Genomic DNA, 13,993 nt, shown 5'->3' with positions numbered 1-13,993 from the left:
GCATGTCTACACGCGTTGTAACGCGCACAACTTGCACTGATATGCACTGCTCATTTGCATTGTCATGTATTTCAAATGACACGCGTTGTCGCGCATTCAAGTTCATTTGCATTGTCATGCATTTCAAAAGACGTGCGTTGTCACGCATTCAAGTCCATTGGCATTGTCTTGCATCTCAAAAGACGTGCGTTGTCATGCATTTTGAATTCATTTTCATTGTCATGCATTCCAATAGTATGCATCGTCATGCATTTCAATAACGTCATGCATTGTCATACACTTCAATTACACGCATTGTCATGCATCTTTCATCTACATTTCAGTTCATGCATTGTCATACATTCTCATTCATGCATTGTCATTGTCATGCATCTCTATATCGCGCATTGTCATGCATTCCGTTCTTACGCATTGTTATGCATTACATGCATTGTCATAAAGTCATGCATTGTCATGCATTTCAATAAGTCATGCATTGTCATGCATTTCAAATACATGCATTGTCGCGCATTCCAGTCCATGCATTGTCATGCATTTCAATTACATGCATTGTCATGCATTCACGTTTATGCATTGTCATGCGCGTCTCACTTTGCATTGTCATGCATTTCTCTTACCTTGCATTTTTATGCGTATTCCATTTGCATTGTCATGCATTTCTCTTGTCTTACATTGTTATGCGCATTCCATTTGCATTCTCATGCATTCTTAGGTTTCATTGTCTTGCATCCTCCCGTCCACCAGCGTTGTTTCACATTCTTAGGTTGCATTGTCTTGCATCCTTCCGTATATACATTGCATGCGTTGTCGCGTTATGCTTTACTTATATGTGTTCAAGTTTCTATACACATTGCATGCATTGTCGCGTTATGCTTTACTTATATGTGTTCAAGTTTCTATACACACTGCATGCGTTGTCGCGTTATGCTTTACTTATATGTCTTCAAGTTCCTATACACATTGCATACGTTGTCGCGTTATGCTTTACTTATATGTGTTCAAGTTCCTATAAACATTGCATACGTTGTCGTGTTATGTTTTACTTATATGTGTTTAAGTTCCTTTATTTTCACACATTGTACATGTTGTCGCATGTGCTTTACTTACATGTGTACATTACATTCCTGCTATACCCATTGCATGCGTTGTCGCGCATACTTTACTTACATGTGCATGCTCTTCCTCACCTCCACACATTGTACACGTTGTCGCATGTACTTTACTTATATGTGTTTGTACCTTCATAGCATTACTATGCTTGTTTCAAATCGCATTGTTACGCACACACTCGGGTTGCGTTGTTATGCACCCCTCCCACCTGCATTGTCATGCACCCCTCTTCGCTTGCGTTGTCGCGCACTTTTGACTTGCATTGCTATGCATGCATCTAACGATATTGTACCTGTTAACTTCTCTTTCTTTTTCAGGCACGATATTGTATGTACGGTTCATTTGAGGCTGGCACGACCGGACGAACCGGACAGGAACGATATTGTATGTACGGTTCATTTGAAGCTGGCACGACCAGACAAACCGCACATGTATTATATCTCCGCGTGAAACGTAGCGAGAATAACATAATTCTCTTACATCCTTTCTGTAGTGTAATGTAGTTTGGTTTTTGGCTTGCTTAAAACTGCTGCATTTATTTTATGTATTTGCTTCGTTACAGCTCTCTTTGCATGATCATAAGTTATGCTCATCCTTATGCATTGTCTTGCATCTTGGCCCCGCCTTCGGGCCCACACCTTTATCTGTAGCTTTTATGCTTTGTCTAAGTCTCCGGCTTTGTCAAAAATGGGTCGTCTCTGGGCTTTGACACTCACTCCCTTCATTGTTATGACTTTCGAGTTCTGTCAAAGAGGGGTAACTGTAGACACCCGATTTTTGACCGTCCTCAAGACTTGGACGTCATTGTTTGAACACTCGACGATTATCCATGTTTGTGTTCGTCCTGAGTTCTCGGAGGTCTCGGCCACGCGCCTTGCCTCAAGACCTCTCCACTTGCCTGTTTTGTGTTTGGTTTTGCACCAAACACTTGTGTTTTTGCTTCTCACGGTGGGAAATAGCTTGTTGGCCATCCCCATACCTCACCAGCCATGGCTCGAATTCACCGGCCCTGTTTTGTTGCTACCGGCCATTGGATATGACCAGTCGGCACTCTGTCTGGTCAGTCGACCAGTGTTTTGGTCAATTTGTCATTTTTGGCGGGCCGACCACTGTTCATCTACTTTTGGCAGATATTTTGTGCCAACTGGCACGCACAATTAACCCCCTCCATACACGTTTATGGAGGGATTTCCCTCTTGCTTAGCTGAGGTGCCAAAGGGTTGTTCTTGGAGTTCTTGGGCTGGTTTTGACCTAAGTAAGGTGCTGGAGCTCTCTTCTTGAAGAAGGTCTTTAAGGGTAAGAACCTTACCCCTTTATTCCACATTTTTGCACAAGCTTTTAATGTATCTTGCATCTATTTTTAGGCTTAGTGTATAACTGAGAAAAGTTTTGATTTTACTTGCTTTTGATCTTTGTTTGTGGCCTCTTTGGTGTTCGAGGTTGTTTACCCCCTCTTAGGCCTTGTTTGGTCTCATTTTGTGCCTGTTTTTGTGAGCTTTGGGACCACCTTGTATTGGTCTTCCCACCACTGAAATCCAAAGGGATTTTAGTGGTGGGGATGATGTTTTGAGGTCCTAAGAAGGAGAGGGTTATCCCCTCTCCTTGTTGCCTTCAATATTTGTCATTTTTGCCTCATGTGTGAGCATCTTGTTTAAGTTCATGATGGCAATGTCTTACTTGGTATTTGTGGTTGTTTTGCCATGTTATATCTTTGTTTCAAGTTGGTTTAGTCACTCCATGCATGCTTTGCATACTTGCCTTGTAATGCCATGAAATTGCCTTAACATGCTTTGGGCTTTGAGCCTTGTTTTTAGCATGATTTTGGCTTAGCTTTGTGAAGCTTTTATGCAAGTTTTAGTGTGCTTGAGGTCTGACTTTGGTTATTTGGGTCGTCTATGACTTGCTTTGTATAGCTACCATGCAATCTCCCTTATAGGCCTTGAGTGTTTGCCTCTCTAGCATGCTCTCCTTGCATCATTTCAGTGGTTTGGCACCACTTATCATGTCATTTCAATCCATATGGTATGCTTGTATGCTTGCATTTGATATTCATTTGATGCTTTAAAAGGTTGATGTCTTATGCTCCATGTTTGGACCATTATGTGTGCTTCCATGTGTAGGCCATTTAGATGCCATCTAAGTGTGTTTTGGGCTTTGTCTTGACCTACATTGGGACTATTTTGAGTCCCCTCGACCCTTTGGGACTCGCCTTGCAAAGCCATGGTTTGATCCTTTAGGTTAGCCTTAGGCCTTGGGCTTGGTTGCATGCTATGCTTGCCTTGTTTAATTGGTTTGGCACCTTTTCTAACATGATTTCAGAGCTTGCTATGCTTGCCATATGTCCATGTTCATCCCATTTAAGTGTGCTTAAAAGTTGCCTCTTTATGCTTAAGTGTTGGACCATGTGTGCATGCATGTTTGTATGTGACTTTGTCCCTTGTCTCTTAGCATCTTGGCCACTGATTTGGGCCTATTTTAGAGCTGCCCAAATTGGTTTACGACCATCCTTCGGATGTTGTCGCATGCTCGCCTTGTGTGCTGTCACGTACTTGGCCTCTCGCATGTTGTTGCATGCTTGAATTGCATTGCATTTGGCATGCATTTTCTTGGCTAAAGTTGCTTTACATGTTCCCCTGCTAAGTCCCATTCACATGTTGTTGCATGTTGGTTATTAGCATTATTGTTACATGTCTCGCATGCTTGTTTGCATGCTCATATTGCATACTTAGCTCACATGCTCAGGTTGCATTTTGCATGCATGCCTTGCCTCTTGAATCACCATGATAGAGGTTGGGTGCCTTGTTTGTTTGGTGTGCATTTCATTTGACATTGAAATGGCACACTTGGCCTCTTTGGCCATCACACATTGAAACGCGTGATTGGTGGCCTGAGGGTCGAGGGCCACACTCCCTTGAGTTCATAACATGATGGGGAGGTCGGTTGTGCAAACATTTGCTTTAAAATGCATTGTCATGCCTAGTTTGCCCTCTGCTTCTGTCAAAACAGGATTCTGCAGAAAGATATGGTCGACCGACCATATTGAGTGCCGGCCGACTAAATATATTTGGCCGACAGCCATACCAATGGTCGATGACCAGTTTCCCATGGCCGGTGGTGTTTCCTCTTGGTCGGTGACCTTCCACAGCGATCAGGAAGTGATTCTGGAGCATCATTGAGACTTGCACAATTTTCAGAGGAGCAGAGTAGGGTAAACAGAGGCAGCTTGTGCATGGTGGTGGATTTCCGAGCGAAGCCGAGCACGCATGCATTGGACCCTCTTCCCGAGGCTATTTTACCGCTTTATTAGCTTAGTTAATTTGCTGAACTAGTTAAGTGGTCTGTAACTATTTAATTAGCTTGTTAGTTAGTTAAATTTGTATTATTCTTTTGGTTCTTCCGAGAGAGGGCGAATTGTGTAATAAGCGTGCGTATGTGTGATGCATGTCTTCCAACCCCCACTTTTTTCTCCCTTTTACTTACCTGCTTTGATGGTTAGTATTAGGGCATATTTTAATTAGCATCCTAATGCTATGCATGTGCGCATTCATTCATCAGTATTTCATGCACCGGGCTCGGCGCATCATACTAACTGCATAGTATTTCAAATCTAACTTGAATACATGTTATCTGTTGCATTTCACATGCCATCCATAGATTAGCCGAGTCTATTCTAGCTGCATTTTGGCTGTGATGCATTATCCATCTTAACATGGACTTGGATCATACATTTGATTGCTAACATGTCCCTTGATTTGGCTTGGAGTACTAGGTGAGTGTTTATGCTTTAGCATCTCGCATGAGTGTGAATGTTAACATGAAAGCATGCTTGCCATGAGGCTAATGGCTTAGTTGATTTACTGCCTGAATGCCTGTGGGTGAAGGTTGGATTGTTTGAATTGGAATAATTCATCGAAATTTGTATTTTAGCTTACTTGCGAGTAGCAAACCTCAAATCATTTCCAAACAATGGATATGCGATGCTTTGTTCCAAATTAGGCAATCTAGTCTATACTTTTGCGTTGTGCGCCTCATATAGTAATTCTAGGCTAATAACCGGAATAAGAACATAAAATGTTTTCAAAACTTGATATCATGGTTAGTAGAGGCCGATCTTTGATCAGGTGAGCGGGGGTGCTCATAGCTGACCTTCCCCAATCGTACCCAAGTTCCCGAGCCAAGGCAACTTTGGTGATGAAAGACACGTGGCCTTAGGCAAACGAGTCAGGGTTTCCTAAATTCCCCGATAAAAAATATTTAGGTGGCGACTGTGTATCTGGCAAAGCAGTCCATGTTTGGCACTTCTTTCTAAAAATTAGTTTTCCAAAACGATTTGCCGGATTTGGACTCTTTGGTGATTTATCAGTCTTGCATTGCACTTTGTGAGATCAGATTAAGAATCGACACAAAACAAGTCCGAACTGTGGAAGAGCACAGGGTCCGACGGCGTGCCCACAACTGTCTGTCCTCTATTGCAACAAAACCAGTGTTCTGCAGGAAGAAATGGCCGGTCGGCCACTTTCAGTGTCGGTCGACTGCAAATATCCAGCCGATGGCCCCATCTTTGGTCGATGACTATCCGTCCATGGCCGGTAGTCCTTTCTCTTGGCCGGTGACCTCCCACAGTGCTCAGGGAGTGGTTCAGAAGTGGCCTTGGGACTTGTGTAGCTTTCAGAGGCATGAAACAGTGCAAACAGAGGCAACAGTTGGCATGGCAACAGGTTTCCGAGCGAGGCGAATCGAGCATACATCATCCAATCATTTCGAGGTGGAGTTGCAGCGGCCTCTTTTATTTCCTACTTAGTTTGTTTTGTAAATAATTAAGGGTTTTGTAATATTTAATTAGCTAGGGTAGTTGTTTGATTATTTGGTCTGTATTATTTATTCGGACCCTCCGCGAGAGGGTGAACTTTGTAATAAGTGTGTGTGTGTGTGATGCATGTCCTCCAACCCCACGTCTTTCCCCCTTTTATTTACCAGCTTATGATGGTTAGTTTTAGGGCATGTTTCAATTAGCATCTATATGTTCGCATGTTTGCATTCATCCGTATTGCACGCACCGGGCTCGGCGCATCATATTAATTGCATAGTATTTCAATTCCAACTTGAATACGTGTATCAAGTTGCCGCATTTTACATGCCATTCTTAGAATAGCCGAGCCTATTTTAGTTGCATTTTGCATGTGTTGCATTAGCCATCATAACATGAACTAGGATCATGCATGATTCCTAACTAGTTTCTTGTTTTGGCTCGGAGTATGAGGTAAGCTTTTATGCTTTAGCATCTTACATGAGTGTGAGTGTTGCCATGATAGCATGCTTACCATGAGGCTACGTGCTTTTGTGATATAACTACTGAATGCCTGTGGGTGAAGGTTGGATTACTTGAATTAGATCAATTCATTGAAATCCGTGTTTTAGCCTACTTGCGAGTAGCAAAACTCAAAACATTTTCCAAACAAACGGATATGCTATGCATTGTTCCAACTTAGGCAATCCAGTCTATACTTGTATGTTGTGCGCATCACATAGTAATTCTAGGCTAATAAACCGAAATAAGAGCACATGTGTTTTCAAAAACTCGATATCATGCTTAGCAGTGGCCGATCTTCGATCGGGCGAGCGGGGGTGCTCGTGAAATGACCTTCCCCAATCGTATCCAAGTTCCCGAGCCTAGGAAGCTTTGGTGATGACAGACACGTGGCCTTAGGCACGAGTCAGGGTTTCCTAAATTCCCCCAAAACAAAATATTTAGGTGGCGACTCTGTATCTGGCAAAGCAGTCCATGTTTGACACTTCTTTCTAAAAATCTATTTTTCAGAATGATTTGCCGGATTTGGACTCTTTGGTGATTTATCGGGCTTGCATTGCACTTTGCGGGATTAGATTCAGAACCGAGACATTTAAGTCCGAACTGTAGTAAGCTGTAGACACCCCATTTTCGACCGTCCTCAAGACTTGGACGTCACCATTGGAACACATGGTGATTACCATTGTTTGTGTTCGTCTTGAGTTCCCGGAGGTCTCGGTTGCGCGCCTTGCCTTAGGATCTCTCGACTCGACCGTGTTGTGTCTGGTTTTGCACCAAACACTTGTATTTTGCCTTGGAGGGGCAGGGAATGCCTTGTGAGGCATCCCCACACATCACCGGCCATGGCTTGAGGCCACCGGCCAGTGATTTTATGCCATCGGCAATGTATATTGCCGGTCGGCACTCTTTATTGCCGGTCGGCATTTATTTTGCCAAAATGGAAATTTTGAATGGCCGATCATTGTTCATCTACTTTTAGTAGATATTTTGTGCCAACTGTGATAGCTGGCACCCACTCTGTTCCCCTCCATACACGTGTATGGAGGGATTTCCCTCTTGGATGGCTTGTTTTGCAAGCCTTACAAGAGGGAGTTGCCTATAAGAAGAGGGCTCCTCTCTTGGCATTAGGATTACAAAAAATGGTTAGAGAGAGCTCTGATTTCTAGGTTAGGGCTTATACATATATTCTATCTCTATATCTCTCACTCTTAAGTGTTCTAGGTGTGTTTGTTCATAGTATTGTACACAAACACACACTACCACACCTTTCCTTGGAGCTGAGGCCTTTGAGAGTTGTTTTTAGAGTTTTGAAGTTGATTTCAACCTCAAGAAGCTGCTGGAGCTCCATTGTTGAAGAGGGTCTACAAGGGTAAGACTTTTGTCTCTTTTTACCCCTTTTTTGCAAAACTTTTTAGCCTATCTTGCAACTGTTTTTTGGCTTTGCATATAATGCATAAAAGTTCTATTTTTAAGACCTCTAAACAGTTTGTGAAGGTTGCTTTAAGCTTTGGGGTTGTTTGACCCCTCTTAAGCCTTGTAAGGCTCCATTTTGTGCCATTTTGGGTGAGCTCCGAGGCCTTGGTGTTTGGGCTTCCTCACCACTGAAATCTTGAGGGATTTCAGAGGTGAGGATCGTGCCTTGAGGTCCCAAAAAGGGGAGGGCCACCCCCTCTCCTTGTTGTTCTTGAAAAAGACCATTTTTGCCTCTTGAGGGAGCACCTAGCTTAGGCTCTTATTGACCATGCCTTAGCTATTATTTATGCACATTTTGCCATGAAATAGCATTGTTTTGAGTTGGTTTTGGTACACCATGCTTGCTTAGCATACATGCCTTGTAATGCCATGATTTGCCTCAACATGTGCTTAGCATTTAGACTACCATGCTCATGTGTTTTGGCCTAGCTTTGTGAAGCTTTTATGCTTTTTTTAGTATGCTAAGGGACTGTTTTTGGCCATTTGAGTCATCCATGCTTTGCTTTGTATGGCTACCATGCAAACTCTCTTGTATACCTTGAGCATTGACCCCACTAGCATGCCATCCTTGCATCATTTCAGTGGTTTGGAACCACTCGTCATGTTATTTCAGTCCTTGTGGCATGCCTATGTGCTTGCATTTAATCCTCCTTCAATGTATTTAAAGGTTGTTACCTTATGCCCCTTGTTTAGACCTCGGAGTATGCTTGCACTCTTAGACCACTTAGATGCCATCTACGTGCACCCTTGGTGTTGACACCCCATTTTTGACCGCCCTTAAGACTTGGGCGTTACTGATGGTTTACTTGGTGGAGACAGGTGTGCAGGGGAAATGTTCAGTTTCTTCGGCAAGGAGAGAGGCAAATCCTTCAAAACACTTTGTTTAGGAGTTTGGAGTTGAAGAAAAAGAGGAAAGGAGAGGAGAAAACTAGTTTGGGAGAAGTTCGGCATGAATCCGGGTAGAAGCGAGTCGAGCAGCCCTCGCTGAATCGGGCTTATCTATCTGTATACTTGGAGTTTAGCTATGAGGCCACCACCATCGGAAAGCTTACTTCCGCGGCTTCATTTTGCACTCAAGAATCTCCTAGAGCCAAGTCCGGGTGGGGGAGATATGATGAGTTGAAGTCGGGCATCATCCCGGTTGGATCGAATCTGCGCGGCTTCACGGAAAAGGGCATAACTTTTTGCACAGGAGGAATTTTGATGCAAGGTTTGCGCCGTTGGAAAGATAACTTCCGGGGCTTCAATTTGGACACCAACCAGATAACTTTTTTGACCTCACCGGCCACCCACCGGCACTATATTTGTGCCGACCGGCAATTTATTGTGCCGACCGGCACTTTATTTTGCTGACCGGCAGTTTTTGCTAGCCGACGACCTTCCGGAGCATTCTGCAGATTGAGTGGATTCCAGCTGTGCCAGCTGGAATGCACAGAATTGATCCCCCACGTGCATGTGTGTTTGTTTTGCACCTTGTGAGCCTTTGAACCCCTTGACCTTCTAGAAGCTTGAACCTTTTGGCCAAGCTTCTTGGAGAAGCTTGGCCAGCTGTTTTAGCTTCCTCTAGAAGCCTTGCACCCCCCCTTGAACCCCTTGGCCCCTTTGAAGCTTGTCTTAGAAGCTTAGCATTGCTTATATAAGCACCTCTCCTCCTCCTTTGTTTAGGTTGGATTTTTGGAACAAAAAACCAGAGATATATAGATATATCTGATATATACATACATATATCCATATACCTCCCTCTATCTCTCCCATTCAACCATCAAACACCCTTGTTCTTGGGCCATTTCTTCATCAACTCATAGCACAAGGCATCCAACGCCTATTCCAACAGCTTGAGGCTGTCCTCCAGAGGTTAAAAGCTCCCAAACTTGGTCCAAGAGGTGTTGGTTTGCTGGTCTTCAAGGGTGAGTCTTCATCTTCCCTTTTCTAGCCTTTTCTTGCTTCATATCTTAGCCCCTTGTGGTTACATCTTTGGGCTCCGACCCAAACTTCAAATCATCATATTTTGAGGTCCTCTTCATGTTTGATTGAGGACCTCTTGCTGTTTGAGGATAGTAGCTAGCACTTCCTTCTTTATCTCTCCTTTAGGCCCTAATCTTGCATGTTATTTTTGGCCTGTGTGTAATCTGTTTTTGGGCATGTATTAAACTGTATATAGGCTTATTTTGAGCCCTTCTTCAACATTGAAGAAGGGCTCAACACTGTTTGGGACTTCCATGTTGTACTTCCCTTTATATCCTCTTTTTGGTCCCATTTTTGTATGTCTTGGCAGCCCCTGATGTTGCTGTTTTTGGACCTTGGTCCGAACTAAAAGTGGCTTTATTTTGACCTCCTGAACATGTTTTATTCAGGGAATTTTCTTGTTTGGTGAATTTTTTGTATACCTCATGTTATAGCCACTTTTGAGCCTCATTTTTGCATTGCATTTCTAATATATTTGTATACTGTTTTTGGGGCTTCCATAAACTGTAAATAATCTTATTTTGGGCCCCTCTTCAATGTTGTTGAAGGGCCCTAACCTGTTCGGAGTTAGCATCCGTGAGTTGCTTCATAACCTCATGTTTAGGGCCATTTTTGCATGCCATTGTTGCCCTATCTTTGCTTGTTGTTTGGCCATGACTTGTACTAGAAAAATGCTTATTTTGAAGCTGTTTTGCTTCTGTCTTCATGCTCCATGTCCATATTGTGCATGCTTTGTATAGCTGTAAGCCATTTCGGGTGCAAAAAGTCCATGTTTCGGGACTATTCCATGTATCGGTTGTGTTTTCGCCTCATTTCGGGGCTGTTTTCCCCCACATTTCAGTGCTGAAATTCCATTAGCATGATTGCATGCCATTTCCATGCTATTGCATTGCGTATGCCATTGCCTCGGTTTGCGTGCCCGTGTGCACGCATTTCGAGGCACTCCATTTTCATTCATCGGCCTCTTATGTGAGTGTGGATGAGGCTCTCTCATGTTAGTATAAGTCCATGTTGCATTCTATATGCCGTTTTAGCCATTGCATTGCATATGCCATTGCTTCGGTTTGCGTGCCCGTGTGCACGCGTTTCGAGACACTTCATTTTCATATTATGGCCACTGTTTTGGGCCTAACTAGAGCTGCCTAACTCATGTTTAAGACCATCCTTTTCTTATTGGCATGCTCATCTTGCATGTTTGCTTGTATCGGCATGTTGCATCCTTAGCCCGTATGCCTAAGTTGCATTGCATCTTGCATGCATCACCTTGCCTCTTGAGATGAGTATGATAGAGGTTAGGCCTCCTTGTGTGTTTATTTGGTTTGCATTGCATTTGAAATCAAAGTTGCATACTTGGTTCTTTGGGCCATCATGCATGGAAATGCGTGATTGGTGGTCCGAGAATCGAGGCACATGTCCCTTTGAGTCATTACAATGATAAGAGACATGATTGGTGCATATATGCCTTGAAATGTGCTGCCATGCTTTGCCTTGTCCTCTGTTGCTGTGGGTTGCAGGTTCTGCAGGAATACTCTGCCGACCGGCAGTGTAAGGTGCCGGCCGGTAATCTTTTCTCTGCCGACAGCTTCAATTTTGTGCCGGTGGCAACATCTCAGTGCCGGTGGCAATTCTACTCAGCCGGTGGCACTCCTCAGTGTCCAAGGAAGCAGTCCTGAGGTTTTGGTAGCCTTCAGAGGAGCAGAGGAAAGAAAACAGAGGCAGCCTATGCATGGCGGCGCATTTCCCGAGGCGGTTTACCTGTTTTCCTAGATTAGTTAATTTGTTAATTAATTAATTAATTTGTAATATTTAATTAGCTTGCGTAGTTAATTAATTTGTAATATTTATTTGGTCCCTCCGAGTGAGGGCATATTTGTAATAAGTGTGCGTGCGTGTGATGTATGCCTTCCAATCCCACTTCTTTCTTCCCTTTTATTTACCTGCTTATGATGGTAGATTAGGGCACATTTATTTTAGCATACCTTATGCTATGCATGCGTGCATTCATGCATTTGTTGACATGCATCAGGCTCGGAACATCATACTAACTGCATTTGTACTTTAATTTCAAAATTGAATATGTGCATCAATTGATTGCATCTCACATGCCATGCTTAGGTTAGCCGAGCCTACTTCAATTGCATCCCGTATGTGTTGCATTAGTCAATCTAACATGAACTAGGACATGCATGTTTGCTAACTAGTTTATTATTTTGGCACGGAGTACTAGGTAAGCTTTTATGCTTTAGCATATCGCATGCGTGTGAGTGTTGCCATGACAGTATGATTACCATGAGGCTAGCTGCTTATGTGATATAACTGCTTGAATGCCTGTGGATGGAGGTTGAATTACCTAAATTGGAATAATGCATTAAAACTGTGAGTTTTAAGCCCACTAGATAGTGGCAAAATCATCTTTTCTAAAAGCCCACTTGAGGGTGGCAAAATCTGCATTTTAGCCTACTTGCGAGTAGCAAACCATTTTCAAAACAAACATGAAATGTTTTGTTCCAATTTGGGTGATTTGGTCTATACTTGTTTGCTGCGTGCACAACATAGTAATTCTAGGCTAATAACCGGTTTAAGAACACGTAACGTTTTCAAAATTGGATATCACGGTTAGTAGAGGCCGGTCTTCGGACCGGGCGAAAGGGGGTGCTCATAGCTGACCTTCCCCGATCGTACCCAAGCTCCCGAGCCGAGACAACTCCGGTGATGACGGACATGTGGCCTTCGGCACCGAGTCAGGGTTTCCTAAATTCTCCCATAAAAAAAATATTTAGGTGGCGACTCTGTATCTGGCAAAGCAGTCCATGTTTGGCACTACTTTTTCAAAAATTTGTTTCTCAAAACGATTTGCCAGATTTGGACTCTTTGGTTCAGATTAAGAACCGTGACACAAATCGAGTCCGAACTGTAGCACGAGGCCCACGCGGGCGCTGCTACAGTTTCTGGCGACTCTGCTGGGGAAATTTAGAGAGCTTGACTCGAACTCGTGATATCCCGTTTTGATTTCATTTATGTGTTTCTTTGCATTGCATGTGCATTGGTGCGCCTAGGAACACCGTGTTTGCTATCTGCCATTCCTGAACGGTTTGCCGGAGGCTTGTCTTGTCAAGGCATGTCCATAAGGATGACCGGCTATGGGCTCTGACAGTATGGGAACACAAACCCCGGTTTTACCGGGGCACCCTTTTTGACCATTCGACCTAGTGCATATTCGGAATCCATAGTGACCATTCCAAAGTAGGACAGGTTGCTTACCCGATGCTAAGTTGTTTGAAACTGCTGTGTGCATAGTGAAACCCTAGCTCCTGACAAAATAGGACAGGGAAACCCTACCCCAACATAGGGGTGTTTTGGCTCTTTTTACTTGCTATGTGCTTTTAGAGTGTATCTCTATAGGAATGCATATTTCAGTTTGCAAGTTTGGGCATCAGGCCTGTGGGCATCAGTATTTGGGGAATCAGTTTTACTTGAGGGTATCAATTTTGGGACAGATATTTGGGGAGCAGTGATCAGTGTTGGGCACAGTCATTCCACTATGATCATATCCGAGCTGAAATGCTGTCTGTTTTCTCTTTTGCAGGGTAGTCCTGGAACCATAGCTTCAGAAGGCTCCGATATCCCCCGGGTACATTGGACTAGTGCTGATAGACTTTGTTAGGTCAGAAATTCAATTCAAGGGCAACCAGTGTTCTTTTGCCGAGGCAAGGTAAAGAAAGGCCAGTCAGGGCTCACCGGTTCATCTGATCCGTCAGTCGCCAGTCACATCACCTTTGTTCAGACTCAGCAGACCGTGATGGCACAGGGTCCGGAAGAATTTGTGGCCGTGATAGCAGCATTAAAGCAGGAAACTGCCATGCAGGCTGAGACCAGTATTGGAATGCAGCGTCCATCTGGGGCATCTGCCTCACATCCAGCTTTGGGACCACAGCCAAACTTTGACCCACTTCCGCTAGTTGAAGATTTGTAGTGTTCGAATCCTCGAGAAAGGTTGACTCAAGCTCAGGTGCTCAGACCCCTGGTGCAGCCTAATGAGAGGCTTTATTCCCTTGATGTTAATGAGCTCAATCCGACTGGAGTGAAAATTGCGAACCTTGAGAAGCAATTCAGAAAGGCGCAAGGCCTTAACTCCAT

The sequence above is a fragment of the Camellia sinensis genome, chromosome 11 (genome assembly GCF_055761805.1).
Source record: "Camellia sinensis isolate YWXY chromosome 11, ASM5576180v1, whole genome shotgun sequence".
NCBI classification, from domain to species: Eukaryota; Viridiplantae; Streptophyta; class Magnoliopsida; order Ericales; family Theaceae; genus Camellia; species Camellia sinensis.
Note: the sequence above shows the minus strand (reverse complement) of the source record.